Raw genomic sequence first — 17,623 nt, forward strand, 5'->3', positions numbered from 1 at the left:
TGGTAGGATTCATATGAAAGGAAAGCCCTGGGGGACACAGCATGGTAATGAAAGCCTTCTTTTGGAGTATGCTACACAAATGAAAATGGAAGCAACTGAAGGAAGAGAAATTCAGCCTTGCTGGAGGAAGAGGCCTCTCACTATGACTGTTTCACAGAACTCTTAACACTAGAGCCACTAAACTATGGGATCACACCTTACACACACCATACTGAACAGACTCTGTTTCCAAAGGCTGTTCCACTTGCCAGGTACATCTTTTATCCCTCAAAGTCTACGGCCAGCAAACAGAAAAGGAAATTAATGTTTTAAAACAAATGCAATACCTCAAAGCCCCAGTAGATACTGCTACCTGCGCTGCCCTTGCCGTTGACAGGAGAACAGCCAGAGATGCCAGCAGGATCCCTGCAGGTACTGATGGCTTGCTCAGATCCTGCATTATGCAGCACCAAGGCAGCCCTGTCACATTTCTACCCTCTCAAGCACGAGTGGAAGTCAGACCTATGCTCACAAGGGCACTAGTTTTGTAAAAGGAATATGCTTGGGAAAGGGGGATTGGGTGCTGCTGTGTGGAGCCAGGGGTGGGCGTCAGTGATCCTCGTGGGACCCTTCCAGCTCAGGATATTCCATGATTCTATGAGTTAGCACAGATCTTCCAGAGAGGCTCTCATCCGCAGCCCTTCAACAATTACTGCTTAAGTAAAAAGAAAAACAGGGATTATTTCCAAGAGCAGAAGAGAGAATAGAAATAAAGGCATAAAAACCAGTAGGCTTGGGTCCTCACCTAGCTGAAAGCAACAGCACCAATGGATAGTGAGGAGAGGAACAAATGCAGGAACCCTGTGGTAGGCAATAGGGAAGCCTTGGGCAGAGGGTACCATGACAGGTTTCTTTATTTCTTCTTTGGAGAACGTAAATCAATTAGTGAGCTTAAATCCAGACCTTTTCCCCAGGGAAAAATACTAAGTGAGGTGAATTCTGAGGCAGACACAAGCAGGACAAAACATGTACACACGTATACCAGGAGGAACTTCTGCTGGAAAGCAGTGGAGGAGATGGCTATCTGAGGGTCAGGGATTGGAAGAGCAGTTTTTGCCTACATCAGGAAGTGGTGCTGCCCTGTGAGGGAGCCAAGAAAGATCCCGGCACAAACAGCACCCTCACCCACAGCCACGACACTGCAGTGCCTGAGCTGAGCTGGGTGCTGTAGTAGGGTCCTTCAGCAGCCCCAGGCATGGCAATGGGACAGACCCAGCCCCAGTTTTAGCCGGGGGGTTACAGACAGTAAAAGAGGGCTGGAGACAAGCACTGACACATACCCCAAAGGCAACAAAGCTGGAGACAAAGCCACCTGCGAGCCAGCTGCAGGCTCAGATTAAATGGAGCCGCCGGGCAGGAGCAATTAGAGCCCACGGCCGTGCTGGGAGCCTGTTGGTGTGGCTTGTGCTGAAACTCCAGAGCTGCAGCGGGACAAAGACGAGAAGCTTCGGAAGGGCCGCACTTCGTTCTTCAGACGGAGCAATTGCAGCTGGGAGGATCCTTCCCATCACATACAGCAAAGCCACGCAGCGGTCCAGCACGGCCCTCGCCGACCCCTCCCCGTGCTCTGTGCCAACCAGGATGTGACCACCAGCCCTTTGTTCTTCCCTGCCGTCTGACACACAGTGCGGGGTACTGGTGCTGGAAGGCAGGGCAGGCTGAAGCCGTACCTCCTCCTCCTTTCTGATTTAAAAGGCTGCATCCGAAAAATGAAAAGCTTTTTCTCTCTGCCATGCAGAGCTCCGCCAGAGCTGCGGTAGGGCAGACCTCTGCTTTATTCCTGCAAGCATTTTCTCCTTTTTTCTTTTTTCTTCTTTCTTTCACCCACGCCCTCTCACAGCGCTTCTTTTGGCATCCCAGAAGCATGGAAAAATCCCTCCCTTACATAACGGTACTTTTCACATCCCCAAGGCAGCCCCCCTCCCTCGGGAAGAAAACAAGCAGGCCATTCACTGACGAGCTGGGGAAGGTCACATCCATCTCTCCTCCCCCAGGTTTGGGCTGCCCTCTGCCCGGCTGCTCGTCGTCAGAAGAGTTAACAAGGACGGTGCCGGTAGGTGGTGTCCAAGAATAGCTGCTGCTCTGCAGTGCCAGTGGAACCTGTGCTGCACCAAGGGCTGCCCTGCACGGCAGGTGGGTGCGGGGAGCTGCGGCAGCACTGCGTTTGCTGCACCTTCACTGTGATGGCTGCTGCCTTCTTCCAGTCTTCAGGCTGCTTTCCACAAACAGGCACCTCTCTTCACAGATCAATCCTTGGCAGGAGGTGGCCGGGGGCCGGATCGGGTTATTGCTGTAAGAGGGGCCAGAGTTCCCATTTCTCTCCTGAAGCACTTCACACAGAGGGTGGTGACGCACTGAACAGGCTGCCCACGTAGGCTGTGGATGCCCCATCCCTGGAGGCATTCAAGGCCAGGCTGGATGTGGCTCTGGGCAGCCTGGTCTGCTGGTTGGAGACACTGCACATAGCAGGGGGTTGGAACTGGATGAGCATTGTGGTCCTTTTCAACCCAGGCCATTCTATCATTCTATCATCACTTGAGGCAAAACCCAGCCTGGGAATGCTGAATATGAACATGAACATGGACATGTGTGTTTGCACACGTAGCGTGCAAAAATGTAAATGACCTCTTCAGCTGAATCCAGCAAAGACATTAAGTACATTTAACCGTGTTGGAGTCTCCATTCAGCAGAAACAGAGGTGTCCACCACAAGCATCCCCTGTCCTGGAGAAGGCAGCAGTGGTATAACTAGACGTGTCTTGTGACTTCTTGGCTGTACGTAGAGGCAGAACTTTGGGATGGGAAGGCAGGGCTGGATGGCAATGTGTGAACATTTGTTTTTCCCCTACTGCTGGGAAAACGGGCAGAGGGGAGTGACCAGCATTGCAGGGAAGGGCTTCTTTGCCTTCTTGTCACCAACACCAGCACCAGCCACTATGATTTTCAGGGCTCTTCTGACTGTTCTCCTTCAGTCTGCTGTGAGAAGCAGCCCATGCTTAGTGCTTGGCCTGGCCAAATCCGACCCTTCTTAATGCCAGAAGTCCTTCTTCACAACAACTGCAGAGGGAAACCCCCTTCAGTGTACTGATGTACTGGTGCACAGTGCACTGCTGTATTTCCTTCCCCTACATTATCGTGCTCCAGTCAGTTCCCTTTCCCTCACCTTGTGTTTCTCCCATGGAAGCCTTTGGGGCAGCCTGCTCTTTCCTCACAACACTGTCAGGCCCATTGTTGCTTGCCCTTAAGTTTTAGTGGGGTAAAAATGACAGCTAAGTAAGCTGAGCAAACACCAAACAGGTCATCTGCTTGTGGCTGGAACCACAACCTGCCATTCACATTCACAGGTATCACTCTGACACCCCTTGCCATGCTTGTATCCCCTTCCATTCTCATCAAAAGCAGGTACTGACCAGGCTGTGAGCAGCAAGCTGCCTGCTGACCCTGCTGAAACATGTTATGTCAGCCAGGGGTAGAAATATGTCCCTGTTTTTGCAAGCCTCACTTTGCTGCAATGTGATGAGCCATCAGTAAAAGCTAGAAAAACCTCATCCTGAGAATTTTAACTTGGTTTGCTTCCTAGAGATAGACAAATGAGTGCAGACACATGCCGCTGTGCTCAGGGAACCACGGGGAGAGCAGTCTGATCTGCTGCAAAAGCTCAAGGTCAGATTTTGATCCCAAACAGGAAAAGGATGTCACTGAGGTAGCAGCGAACCCTCCTGACTTGCTGAGACGACTTCTATCACAGCTGAACAAAAAATGGTAAGCCAGATGGGTGGAGAGACCTCCAGAGAGCCTGCAGAGACGCCACAGGCACCTTCATCTCAGAGCTTTTATGATAGCTGGTAGGGCACAGGGAGGAACCAGAAGTGTGCAGCTCTGCACCAAGGCTGCGTAGGCACTGAGAAAGCAGAGTTTGAATATAGCTGGCCTGGAGTCAGTGAGAGGGGTGATCCTTTCCTCTGCTTTGACACCACTTACTTAGAACAGAACACTGTAATGCCATCCTTCTCTGTTGTCAGCCTTTGGAGGGAGCAGCTGCTGAATGCGGCCTTTGAAGAAGCGGTGTCTCACTTATCTCATCTCTCACCTCTTTGCACAGCCTCTTATTTCAGGCGCGTGGCACTGCTTCCAGGAACAAGGGGTAGCCTGGTGCAGGCCTTGGTGGCCGCAGGTCCTGGTATGCCTGAGGGGAAGCTGAGGGCCAGGTGGGAACGCAAATGAGACAGGCTGCAAGGAAAGGAGCCCAAGCAAATGGTGCGTGGTGTGTGGTGCTGTGGCTTCATCCCAGAGCACTGACCTCAGAGACTGGGATGGCAGCGGGGGCTGCCAGCAGAGAGCAGTGGGGTGGGAGATGTGTGGCAAACTGTCCTTTCCATGGTGAGGATGAACGACGAGGAACAAGCTGGTGTCTCACATGTGCACCATGCAAGCTCCCAGCGCTCGCCCACGTTCACTGAACTGACCAAAGGCTATAGGTGTATCTCACGGCCACCTGGCTTGTCTCCCCTCTGTTCAGGCCAACACAGCTTTGCCCTATTGGGACTGCTTGTCTCGTTAACCTCACAGCAGCTGCTACCTAACAGAGATGGCAACGAGATCCAGAGACACAAAGGGAAGTTGGGAGAACTGGTTTGTGTTCCCATCTCTGCTACCGATTCGCTGTACATCCTTGAGCAGGCAATTAAGTTCAGTATGCCTCAGCTTTCCCCACTTTAGAGCAGTGATAATTACATTTATCTCCCTTTGTGAAGAAGAAGGGCTTGGCGACGTTTGGATGAGAGCCCTCAAAGAGCCCAGTGTTGTTGAAGTCAGTTATAATAACCACGGCCCTCCTTGAATTTATACAAGTTGCCCCATTCCAGCGACTGTTTCATAGATGAGGCATTAAAAACAGGAGTGTAATTACGGAGTGACTCCACATCCTGCTGCAGGCTCCTTGCATTGCATTTACTGGGCTAACCCCAGCTCACCTAACGCCTGCTGGTTACCTTGCATGGGTTCTAAGGGAGATGTCGGTTTTGCAATGACATGACTGCCGCTGCAGAGCAACCGTGTTTTTGTCACAGTCTGCTGCTGATTAAAGAGCACCGTAACAGCTTTTAACTTCTGAAATAACAGTGCAAAGTCCTAAGTTACAGGGAATTCTGGCATTGCATAAATGACCCTTTTTCAGAACAAGGTTAAAAAAAAAAAAAACAACCTATTGCTCTTCAAAGATGTTTAGTCCCCCGATTTCTCTTTAGCAGCGTGAATTTCAAGTGAGATCTCGACAAAGGAAATAACTCAAGTAGTACTGGTCTTTACAGTGACGAGCCACTCTAAGTTTCATGAGATTTCACTTAGTGGACCAGTGGGGAAATCCTACCCCTTACACGATGCATGAGCTCATTTCACAGGCAGCAAGGACCGTGCTTCATATTCTGTGTCAGCTCCCGAAAGCTCACCAAGACGGAGGCAGAACTCACTGCTTTTGCTGCTGATAGATATCAACGTGTGAGCAAGCTACAGCCTCAATGTGAACAACACCTGAACCCATGGTAATGAGTTGAACAATGCCAGGGAACAACCTTGAGCCCTGCGAGCAGATCTATACTGTTCTATTCTTTAGGAAAGCGCCTGTCCTGGTTTGACCCAGGGCAGCCAGCGGCTCCCAGGCCAAGCCTGGGTTAATGGCAGGAGTCAGCACAGAGCACAGGCCTCCCTCAAAGCAGATTTTACATGTATTCCCTGTATGGGAAGCACAGAGAGGTTTACCACAAGTACAAAAACCCAGTGGGGCCGCAGGATGGGACCTACGGATCTCAACAGCTCCGTCACACTTTTAGACTCAAAGAAAGGAGGCACACAGCAGAAAGGGTTAATGGGTTAATGGCACAGGTCGGATGTGGCTTGTTCCAGAAACAGGGAGCGACTTAAAAGCCCCAAAAGAAGAGGGAAGTGTCTGCATTTGCAAATGTGTGCACGTCTCTCCGGCTGTGAGTGCATACATGCACATTCAGGGGGAAAAACCTCCCAGGAGAACCACAGAACATCCAGCACCGGATTACAAGGAAAAAGAGATGCTGAGATCTTTGAATGAATTATTTTCGGTGAATCACTGTCGCAGTTTAAAGCCCTACCAGCATTTCCAGAAAAACTTTCGGTTATGTAAACAAATGTAAAGAAAACAAACAAACAGCCAAGGACATCTGAAGATAAAAGTCTTGAGATAATAAGATTAAAAACCTTCATAAAGATGTAGAAGCTGCACTTCCACGGACTTCGACACTCATAGCTGAGTTTCTGCAAAATGCTTTAGCTCCAAGCTGGTGGGCTTGGACAGTTTAAGCCTATGGGCCAGAGATCATCCTGCCATGCCCCACATCATTGGGCTGACTTTCGCTCAACAAAGCACAGAGATACCTCTACAGGTGATGCCATGTCAGGGCACTGGTAAGCAGGGCGGAGGGACTCTTCCTACTGAAAGCAATCCTGATTTGCTACTGCACTACTGCTGTTGTAACGCTGCATGTGTCCATCATTGCCAGCCAGAATAATCAGCCAAGAAATGCATTGTCTTCCCTATGAAGTTCTCCCCTAACAAGCGTTTATTTGGGCCCGCTCTGAACGTTGAAAATACTAAGGGTTCTCTGAGAAGAGCTCACACGCTTAGATATGGCCAAAACAGAGGGGGGGGGGGGGGGGGGGGGGGGGGAAGGAAAAGCTTGTGCAGTAGTAGATATGGGTTGACGCGTTTCAAGGCAAACATTTCAGGCTGAGAAGCTGCTGCACAGATCACTGGCTGCCAGAGGGGCCGTCTGCCAAAACCCTTCTGAAATTCAGCTGCGGTTGTAGGCAGCCAGTGAGAAAATGCCTCGCATAGCAGCGCAAACCTCTGTTATCCCAGCACAAAACAAAGACGGGATGCAAATGGAAGCCTTGCGTGGCTGGCTGGAGATGAACCCTCGCTCCCTGGTTCTGGATGCAACCCAGTGAAGTGTGAGGCAGAAGGGGACAGAAGTACGCTCACTCTCGAGCTTATACGCAGTGAGAATCCTGCTCGCAAGTTCTTCTGAAAGTGTTGCAACCAGCATGGCTTGGTTGAGTTACGTGGTATGGCTGAGTTACATAAGGCTTCTGCCACGTCAGGGCTGATGGAGCAGGACCTGACGGTGCCTCTGGCTGCAATGCCAGGGCTTTAAATACCGGCTGTGCCGCGGGCGTCCCGGGCAACCCAGGGAGGGTCATGATGTCAGCTGGTCAATCTGTATCAAGGCTGTAAAACTAAGCTGAGTGCTTCCTGTCCTCTTCCACTTCTGCCTGTGGGGACTCCGTGTAACCCCGGGCGGAGCCGCCCTCCTATCCTGCAAGATGTGTACAACAGCACTCAGTGCAGAGGGAGAGGGACGGGCTGAAACAAACCCCCTGACAGAGCACACTAATTGCTTGGCTTTTTTCCCCCTCCGATGCTTTCACATGTTTCCCTCGTAGACTTTCTATGCCTTGAAGACCTCTTCTGTTACAGGAGCCCACATCAGCCTGCAGTGATGCTACGCCTGAAGAGGAAAGGAATCGTGTACCTTCCAAAACAGAGTTTTTCTGGCTTTCCTGACAGGTATTCTGCTTGTCATCTGTTTGCATGGAAATGCCTTCAGGGCAGAAGGCTTCTGTGTTGCCGGTTATACCGTGCATTCTGTTGGTATCTATCACACACAAAAAAAGTTGTTGTTTTTAATTAAGACGGGCTGAGCAGGAATGGTGCCCTATAGCTGCAGTGGGAGCTGTGCCCAGGTGAGTGGGAGGTGAGACTAGCAGTCTGGAGACACGCTGAGGATCACAGAGGTCAAGCAGGGGATTTCTCTCCCTTACTCTGGCTATTTACACTGTAAGCAACAGACCTCCTCCCCATGTGTTCCTTCTACACTCTGCAGATTCTTACAGAACGCGGTTCACCCCCACCTAAAATAGGTGTTGGGAATGCCAGATTCTTGGCTTTGCAGCAATTTTTATCTTTATAAAGGGGGTGTCAATATCAGGCTGGTGGTGCCTGAGCTGAAAGTCATGAGATGAGTCTGATTCCAACTCACTTGACCCCTCACAGCTGCCATTCGCTATGGTGAAGGTGGGGATATATGTGAACTGGAAGCCTGTGAATGAAAAACAGTGCCAAGCTTGTTTTATTTACAGTTACATTCAATTACAGGACCAGCTTTCCCAACATATAAAGATAAAACTTGCTCTCGCTAGCATAATTTATACTGGTTCCCATAACCCAAGCATTTTTATGCCAGAACAACCACATACACCCCTGCTATGCAAGTACTTCAGCATTTAAACGCCCCAGAACTGTCATTAAACATAACTTTCCCTATGTAACACTGCTCCACAAAAATCATTTCTAAAGGAGCTACACCCTAGGCAAAGAGGACGAGATAGATATCCCTGTCAGACCGCACAGAAGAAACATGCACCAATACCTCGCTGACAGTTCTGTGCTGTAGAAAGCCCGCCAGGTTAGGAAGTGAGATTAAATACAAAAAAGCTATCCAGCTGTTCTCTGGCACAACACTGAGGGGATCAATGAGATAGAGCTGCTCTGAGGGAAAAAAAAATGCTTAGTGCAGCACCATTGCGACTATATATTGATGCAGAGTGACCACAGGGCTTGTCCATTTAGCTAGCCTACCACTTTCAGAATGGGTGTTGGTGTGTGCCATCGCTCAACACTTCTGCTTTCGGAAAGCTCTGATGGATTGTCTGAACAGTCTCCCATAAGGATGCTGAAATTGTCTGAACAATCTTTCATAGGGATGCTGAAATCAGTGCAGCTAGTGAAACAAGTGACAGGAAACGTGGCCATTCCAGGACCAGGCACTCACAGGACACCAACTTGCTAATCAGGTCATGGGCCCTGGGCAATATGGCAAATATGGCAACTTTGGCTCTGAAGGGCAAATGGAAAGCTTAACAGCAGATGGTTTGGTCAGCAAATGCCCTCCAGCGCCCCTAGGTTAAAAGGCACACAGCTTCCTCAGGAATAGGGCATGCCAGCAGGGAGTGGCTAGTGACTTTGGTATGTAACTAGAAGTTAAATATGATCACTGCAAAATAGGGAAATAATATAACTTTTTGGCACAGATGGCTTTGGGAAGAAGGTTGTACCATGCATGGAAAGCCCCCTTCAGGTGAGAAGAACGTGAGGCTGGGAGCTGCCCGCCAGAACTGAAACTGCAGGAGGAAGCCACAGAGAAAAGATGGGGAGATTAGCAAAAGGGAGTGACGTAGGGAAACTGGAAGGATCTGGAGGAGACTTGGAGGAGGGAACAGCTGGAAAACCTGCTTTGTTTAGTCAGTGGACAAAAAAGGCTGCCCATCCATCAATAACTATTACTCACCTTTGATGCCCGGACCCCAGATTGGCAAAGGGTTTAGGTGTGGTGACAGCAACACCGACACCTCCCTTTGAAGTGCCTGGCTCCAGAAGTGGAATTCCCAATCTCCATCTGCACATCTACACATTCAGTATGAGCCACTGGCAGAAGCAGTCACGCAGAAATGGGATGTGCCAGATTTGGCAGAAACGACCAACGAGGAAAGACCTGCCGCCTTCAAAACAAGAGGCCTGTTTCTTGCTTGACCTTTCATGTTGCTTGGTGCATCAATTGTGGGGACCAGAATGTTTGCCAAAGACAAAGGAGACATGGAAGTGCCACCTCCGGCCTAACAGAGATCAAGACAGCATCTCCTTTCAAAGCACCCACATCAGCTGGAGGGAAGGAAGTATTCCCCTGGCTGTCTCGACACCAGCCCATTGGGCCATAAGGAATGTAAGGCCCATGGATCAGAAAGGACTACGCAGCCCAGTAAGAAGGATATTCTCCTGGTAAGGTGTGAAGAAGAGGGACCTTCAAGCAGCTGTCCCCATCATTTGTGTATTTCCTCTAACTCTTTTGGAACAGCAGTCTGCAAGTCTGAGGGACGTATTAGTAACCCACAAAAAGGTTCAGTGTGAAGAGAAGAATATAAATGAAGCACTCAGGGATGTAAAACACTCAGTAGGCAACCAGAAGCCTAAGAGGCACTGCTAATGAGTGAGGGCTTTCCCCTCCAGTTAAAACATCTCTCCAAGAGCAACCAGTCATGAGGGCAAAAAGAAAACTCTGTTTAGCAAGCTTACTTTCACTTGCAAACTCTGCGTTGAGGTCCTATAATTGATAGTCTCTGGTGCTTTTGAAAACAGATTCCCAGTGCTTGATGACAGCATGGGAGAGCTAAGAGACTCACTTACCACACCACCGGCTCAGAGTTTGGTGCTTGGAAAATGGGCCTCGGTTTTCCTACCTGGAAAACTGAAGTACTACTAAGCCTTTGAGGTCTGCCCATAAACAACGCCCCCGAGGCCCGTGGCAACAGAAGTATGAAGAGATGCTCTAATAACAGAGATGCTAAACAGTATTATCACAGGTTGCGTGATACAGCGTGCCATGATATTTAAAATATAAAGAAAGAAAGTCTGCTCTGTTGATATATTACATCTGAGATTAGTAATCTGAGAAGCAAATGTATTCAGGTCTGCCAGCAGACACCACGGAAGAGACATATAAGGCAAAGAACCTGCAGGCTTTCTAGTAACGTTAATCTGCATTTATATAGCACATTTCTCTTGATGATCTTGAAAAGTTTATTATCAAAGCTCTCACAGCGCTCCTGTGGGCTAAAAACACAACACGGCCTCTTTTTAATTGATGGGTAACTTGGACTTAATCAAGAAAAAAGGAGCTGAAGGTCAAAGAGGGTGAATGACAAAGCTAGACAGCCTATCCCTGCTAACCATCTTTCCCAGCACCAGTCTGAAGAAGCAGAAAGCAGGCAGGGATGCACTGTTCATCAGAAGGTCACACTGCAAGCCATTTCAAAGCAGTTACCTTGGCCAGTAACCATCAGCTGCGTTGCACAGCTTGTGACAAAGGTAGGCAGGCTGTTTCCCATGCCATGAGCTGGCCTCCCACGACAGCCCACCCAGCAGCCCCCTGGGGAGCCCTGCCAGCCACCTCCACGTGTGTGACACAACCACAGCATGGCTGCCCTCCTAAAGGCAGACGCCTGATTTTGTGTCCTGGCTCCCAGTGATTTTGCTCCTTCCTACCATATGAGTACAGATGGATAATCTTACACGTTATGTCTGCTCCTCATTGGCGGATCCCTGCATCAACTCACAGACACATTATACCGTGAAACTCCATGCACAGAAGACCTGTGGCATCCACAGCCTACTTGTAATGGGCCTGTCAAAGCTAATAAAACCAGTCTCTTATCAGTAAGCTTCAGTTTCCTGCCAAGGAGGCTGAACAGCCACCTAAAGGATTTTCAGAGCTCAAAGATCAAGAAAGACTGAAAATCACTACTTCAGAAATTCCCACCAAAAAGCTCATTCAGCCTCTCCGTCTCTGTGTGATGAGATGTGACAGGACCGGGCCCCGGGGCAGCATGGCTGCAGGCGTAGAAGTCTTCTCACCAAGAGGTAGGATTCATCAACTGAGTGACTTAAAGAGTCTGACTTAATAGCGAGCCTCTGAGGGCTCAAAGAAGATGCGGCCACAGAGTTGGAAGAGCAATTTGGAGGCATTTTGTGTCTTCCCTTGGAAAGCACTTTCCAGTAAGATGGAACAACTGTACTGAATCAACATAATGAAGATCCTTGCTGTACCACCCTTTATCTTTCAGAACTCTACGGAGAAACACGTTTAAAACCACAGATCTGCAAGGTAAAAATGTTAACCGATCGCATAGTTCCATGGGGTAAAACATCCCTCATGTTGCAATGCCAAGATATAGGTCTGTGTGTGCATGCATGGGTGTATGCATGCAAGCACACGTTTTTTGTGACTCACTGGTTCATAGCAACCATGCCTGACAGAAAGGCTCAGAAATTCTCAAGTGCCTTAAACTTTGGGGGAAATGGACAACAAAGCTGGAGAGCCACACTCCATCAGTGCCCTTGGTGAGGGAAAGGCCACTGGCACCTCATGACTGCACCATCGAAGGCCAACATCACAGAAGCCTTGGACAGAACAGAAGGAAACCAGGCTTTGCTGGCTGCGTGGTTTGCTGCTCTCCCTGCAGCGTCACGGTGCCTTCATTGCACCTGGGACCTGAACCATCCTGATTAAGGGAGGGAAGGTTTGGAGATCTCGCCCAGCTCCGGCGCTGACCGGCTAAGCCAGCCACTTCCCCCTGCACCTCTGCTTCCTCATCTTTGAAATGAGAATTATGACCTCTGTAAGACACTTTGATGTCCACATACGGAGCGTGCTGTGGCAAACAGACCTGTTCTCTCTATTTTAAATACCAGCTAACGTATTACTGTGTTTTTTTTTTTTTTCCTTTTGCTTATTCACACTTATTATTAGAAATGGAAATCAATGGACTACCTTGAAAGAAAAAAAACAAAAAAAGCACAAACAAATGCTTTGGATCCGCCTCCTCTTGTAAAGATAATTATGGGAGAGAAAGCAATTTTGAAACAATGGATGGCAAAGCGCAATGCTCAGAGACCATAGGGCACAATGTGTTTCTCCAAGGCTACCGCTGAAATCCACCCCATGGTTCACTGTTGCAATATTCCTGTCCTCCTCCCTTTTTCAAGCCATGCACAAAACTTGCTTCCCAAATAAATTATTTAGCCCCTGACTGCTGCAGTGCACAGCAGGACGCCTGTCAGAGCAAAGTGTTACTAATGGAGGATACCACACATGATCCAAGAGGGAAGATGAGTTCAGGCTGCCGCAACGCCTTAGTGAGAACACAGCAGAGGCAGTGAAACCCTTGCTCCATCAGCTGCCCAGAGACACTGCAAAACCACGCAGCACAAAGCAGAGCGTCCATCTGTCTGTCGGTGCCTTCTCAGGAATGGCCTTGTTGTGCCAACAGCTGTGCCAACTGAACTGGGATCATTCAAAGGCACTGTTAGAGGATTGTAGGGCAGCCATCAGTCTTGTGTGTTCATTCAGACTTCTGGGACTCGGTCAGATGCTGACTCTGCTCCTCATGCACCCAAAGCAGCACACTGGTTTGGACCACCCAGTTATACCCAGCAAATCCATGGGGGGCACTGCCCTGCCCACACGCTCACAGTTCGCTTTGCATAAAACTTTAACTGCTGGGGCTGGCAGTTAAAGTGTGAAGATGTGATTCTCATGTTCCAGGTTTCATTTGCAGAAAGCACTGTAAAAGCAGGATTAATAAGGCGGGTCTATTAACTTATAAACAAAGAACATTTTCTGTGGTGCCTCTAAAATAACCAACAGCCCCCGCCCAGTCCTGCAGACCATGCAAAGTAACAGGAAGCCTCTTTGAGATAGAGCAGTCACTGAGAATTTAAAACACGCAAAGAAAGGCCTTTTGAGATGCTGATACTTATGGCTAAAAGCCCCTTAGTCTTCTTCCACGTCCTCTGGAAGATGTGATGAAGACATGATGATGCGTAACGCATCGTGTTCATGAACTCCTCGCTTTAAATTCGTGGGGTTGTCTTGGAAATGATGACATCTTTGACACACGCGACGGTCCTTCCTGATCCTAGATTTCAGTTCTGGGAAAAACAGCCAATTCTCCAACTGCCTTCCACGTTCAGGAGATAGGAAAAAAAAAGAAAAAAAAAACACAAAGGAAAATTAAAAGCCAAGCCTTTGTGAAATGGCAAAGAACTCCAAACTGAAACTGAAAGAAAAAAGAGCGAGGTTTGTGATAAAACAGCTGAGGGCAGATAACACCGAGGAAGCCCCACACAGGACACAGCAGGAAAGCCCAGCCTCCGAGTCATCCAAACACAGCGTCCTGTGGGGATGCCTCCAGCTCCTGCTGCAGCCTCACAGCATTAGCTCTGCCTGCCCCACGTGTTTGGACATCGATGCTCTGGGGAAGAGCAGAAAAACCCTGAACGTGAATAGCCTTCAACCCACAGCCAACCTCTTATCTGACATACCTTTACGTACGTACCTTGGTTCCCGGTGCAGAATCCAGTAAACAATCTGCAAGATAAATACTGTTGATACACATGAGCTCTGCACCAGGGCACGGCAGTTGTGTGCAATCAAATGACTCACTTGGGCCAATCTCCTCAAACACCGGTTTGCTCGATCGCTACTACTGAGAGGCCCAGAAAACTGAGTTTTCCACTGGACTCATGCACAGCGAGGGCCTTGAAGCCCTAAGGGCAAGGCTCAGAGCAGAATGATTCAGGAAGCAGCAAGAAGCAAGGAAGCCACACAGAATAAATGTCAAGTTTGAACTTAAAGCTGCGAAACAATCTGTATAAACACCAGACACTGCGGGCAGCCAGCTGAAGAGGGGTGCTGCTCCTGGTCCTGGATTCCCTCCTCCATCCACAAAGATGTGAAAGCATTAACCCGTGAAAACGCATAGGTGTTTTACACACCCTGCCTGCACTGTCCGTACTGATAACTGTCATGTGTGTTTCCTGTAGGTGAGCACAGGAGGACAGGTTTATGAACATTTCTGCAGGGATGTGGCACCTTGCACTTCAGGCTCAATAAGCAGTGCCAGGGGAATCTCCTTGGCTCTCTTTGATGCTGCGTGGCAAGAGAAGCCCCATGTCTCCCATTCTGCTCTCCAACCCATTGCTGGCTTCCACCGAGACCCACCCTCTTCAAAGCTCTGCCCTGGGCCCCTGCATAGGGCAAATTTACACAGGGTTGAGTTTGGCGTCCCAGGACTCTGTCTGATGACTGCAGTGGCAAAGCCACCGAGCCCCAAGAGAAGTAGCCCCTCATCTATCAGCACTGCAGCATTTCTGAAAGGAGAAACCCCTCCGGACTGTTCTGCACTTGGCTCAAGCCACTGAATCAGACCTATTGCCAGACCCTTCTGTATCACATTGCTCAGCTCTGAAAGAGTCTTAGAAAAAATGAGGACTTCAGTGCCGTGCCACCCAGAAACCAAAGGAAGCTTCCACGAAACCAGCAAACACCCTCTTACCAGCACTGTTAAAAAAAAAACAACAAAGCAAATCAAAGAGGTTGTACGAGTGAGCCTATAAACCCAGGCGTGAGGAGAGCGGTGTCAGTGGTAATGGGGCAAGAAAGGCAGGGTAATTACACCACACCAAAATTGCAATCGTGCTGCATTCCTTCTTGGTGAAGGCCAGCTGAGAATTAGATACACCTCTTTAAATCATCACAGGGAGTGGCTGCAAGATACAAGGTGCCGGGATTAAGATGATGTTCTGGGTTTGCCAGTTCTCAGCAATGGCTTTGGTGGCTGGGCTGGGCACATCATTAGCTGTTCCCAAACGGCATTCGCACCGTGCCACTTCTTCTTAATCTGTACACAGTTCTAAGTATTTCAGGAGTCTCAGGTTCCCACTGGGTTGTACAAGCCCTGAGCTGGACGGCAAAGTCTACCCATGAGGGCTTTTGTACTTGGCCAACAAGTCGGTCTTAGCGACACCCTAAGTCGTAATTATTTCAGTGGAGCACAAATATTTATCATGTTGTCTCAGCTACCACCACCAGCCCTACAAGCTCAGCCCGTGGCTGAGATGAGGCGGGCAGATCTCCTCAGCTGGAGAAAGCCTCCCTGGAAGAAGGCACGGGAGCAGCCATCACAGTGGCATGTGGGGGGAAACGCTGCTCTGGCTCTCCTCGCTCATCCCCGGTTTCAATGTCCTGGGCTGCCACAGGGCGAGAGGAGAACCTGGCATAGAGACAGAAGCACACAGAGCAGTCAGTGCCTGAAAAACACAGCAAGGGCCTCCCCCCTCCCGGCTTCGCACCGCAGGTTGTTCCAGGCACTCCTTCCAAGGCCAACAGAACAAACACTGCGTTTGTGCTCATGTGTGGAAAACGCGCCAGAAAAGACAGACACGAGGCAAAGCAGCTGGCCAAATGGCCACGTCCTGCTATTTAATTATGGCAAAACAAAAACAGCCACGCAACAAAGACATAATAATGACGACCTCTCTCCTCACAAGAACTCGTGGCACAAAGGACAGGCTGGCCTGATTTTATGTCCTATAAACTTAATCTTATCCAGTGAAGCGGCTCCTTGTACAGCCGGCGGAAAGACGACGAGTTACGAAAAGAGCTCTTTGGGCACCGTGTACCACTGCACCACCAACTCGAGATGGAAAAGCGTAGGGCGCTTTGTCTTCTCTCTCAGGCCAGTCACAGAACAGCACAGTGCTGCTGAGGGCAGAGGTGAGCAGCACAAGGGAGCTGACAAAGCCATCGGGTCTACCTCTGGTTCCTCGCCGGTGAACTCATGCGTGCCGTCGGCTCACCACTGGAAAGCCAACCATTTCTCACGTGTGACGGCTGTGTGTTACTGTGCTGCTTATGAACTCAGTCTCCTGGCTGTATTTGAAGGTGCTTTTCCATGCGGTAGGGCTGACACCCAATGTTTTGGCATGAAGAAAACAGTCTGGTAGTTCTCCAAGGCCAAGACCACAGGGATCCCGCTGCCTGCGTGCCCGGCTGTGCCGGTACGGCTGAAGAAGCCACGGCTTCCATGTGTGACATCCACCAGAGGCTTACGTACAAACATAAGCCCTGATGAGCCAACTCCAACTGGGCATCCAGAGATGAAAACATCCCCAAATTAGTGGACGCCGCTGAAGAAGTAACCAAGCATCCGCACATTTGCACAACCATCACTTACTCCCGGTAGCTTTTGATTTCTCGAATGGCATCACCTAGCGATTGGAAGCATTTCCCAACAGATACGCTCGGTCATATTGAAACCCCAAGTATTGCAATGACTGAGCTTCTTCCACAGCACTTCAGGCAGCGTGAGTAATTAATCCTCACGGCGGCAGCTTCGTTCATCCACCCGGCCCGACGCGCACTGCGGGCGGCATGAGGCACGTGCACGGTGCCGGTCACGTCGCCAGAAGGTCGTTTACGCCACCGAACCCCAAACGTGAGGAAGCGACGGCAAAACCCCCTCCAGACCGTCACCCCCAGGGCCCTACGCCCGTCGGCAGCGCCACGACGGCGCTCTGGTCGGGACGGGTCGCTCGTGCCGCGGTGAAGGCGGCGCATTCCTCATCCCGCCGCGCCGCCCCACACGGCTCAGGACCGCTCCGGCTCCGAGCGCTCGCCATCCCGAGGGGCGCGCAGCCCTCCCGCCGCCCCCTCCCCGCCACGGCCTACCCCGGCCCAGCGCCGCCCCCCGGCCGCCCCCTCTCCCTCCGGCTCCTCCTCAGCGGGGCCGAGACCCCGCGGGGCCGGGGCTGCGGCCGCCCCTCCCGCCCACTGCCGGCCGGGCCGCGCCTCGGGCCCCTCCGCCCGGCTGCCGCGCCGCGGGGCAGAGCTGCGGAGCGGAGGAAGCCGCGGCATCCCCGCCCTGCCCGGCTCCCCGCAGGCCAGGGGCTGGGCTCTCCCCGCTCCCCGCCGGGCGAGGCAGCGCCGGCCACCTCCCCTTCTGCTCTTCCTCCTCCTCCTCCTCTCTGCCTTCCTACTTCTGCGCCGGCACCGCTCCGGCTTCACCGCTGCCCCCCGAGCCGCCGGGCGTCCCCCGGAGCCCAGCCCTGCCCCGCCGCCCCCTCCCCGTCCCCAGCGCCGCCGCCGCCGCCGCCGCCGCTC

This window comes from Gallus gallus, chromosome 3 (assembly GCF_016699485.2).
Source record: "Gallus gallus isolate bGalGal1 chromosome 3, bGalGal1.mat.broiler.GRCg7b, whole genome shotgun sequence".
NCBI classification, from domain to species: Eukaryota; Metazoa; Chordata; class Aves; order Galliformes; family Phasianidae; genus Gallus; species Gallus gallus.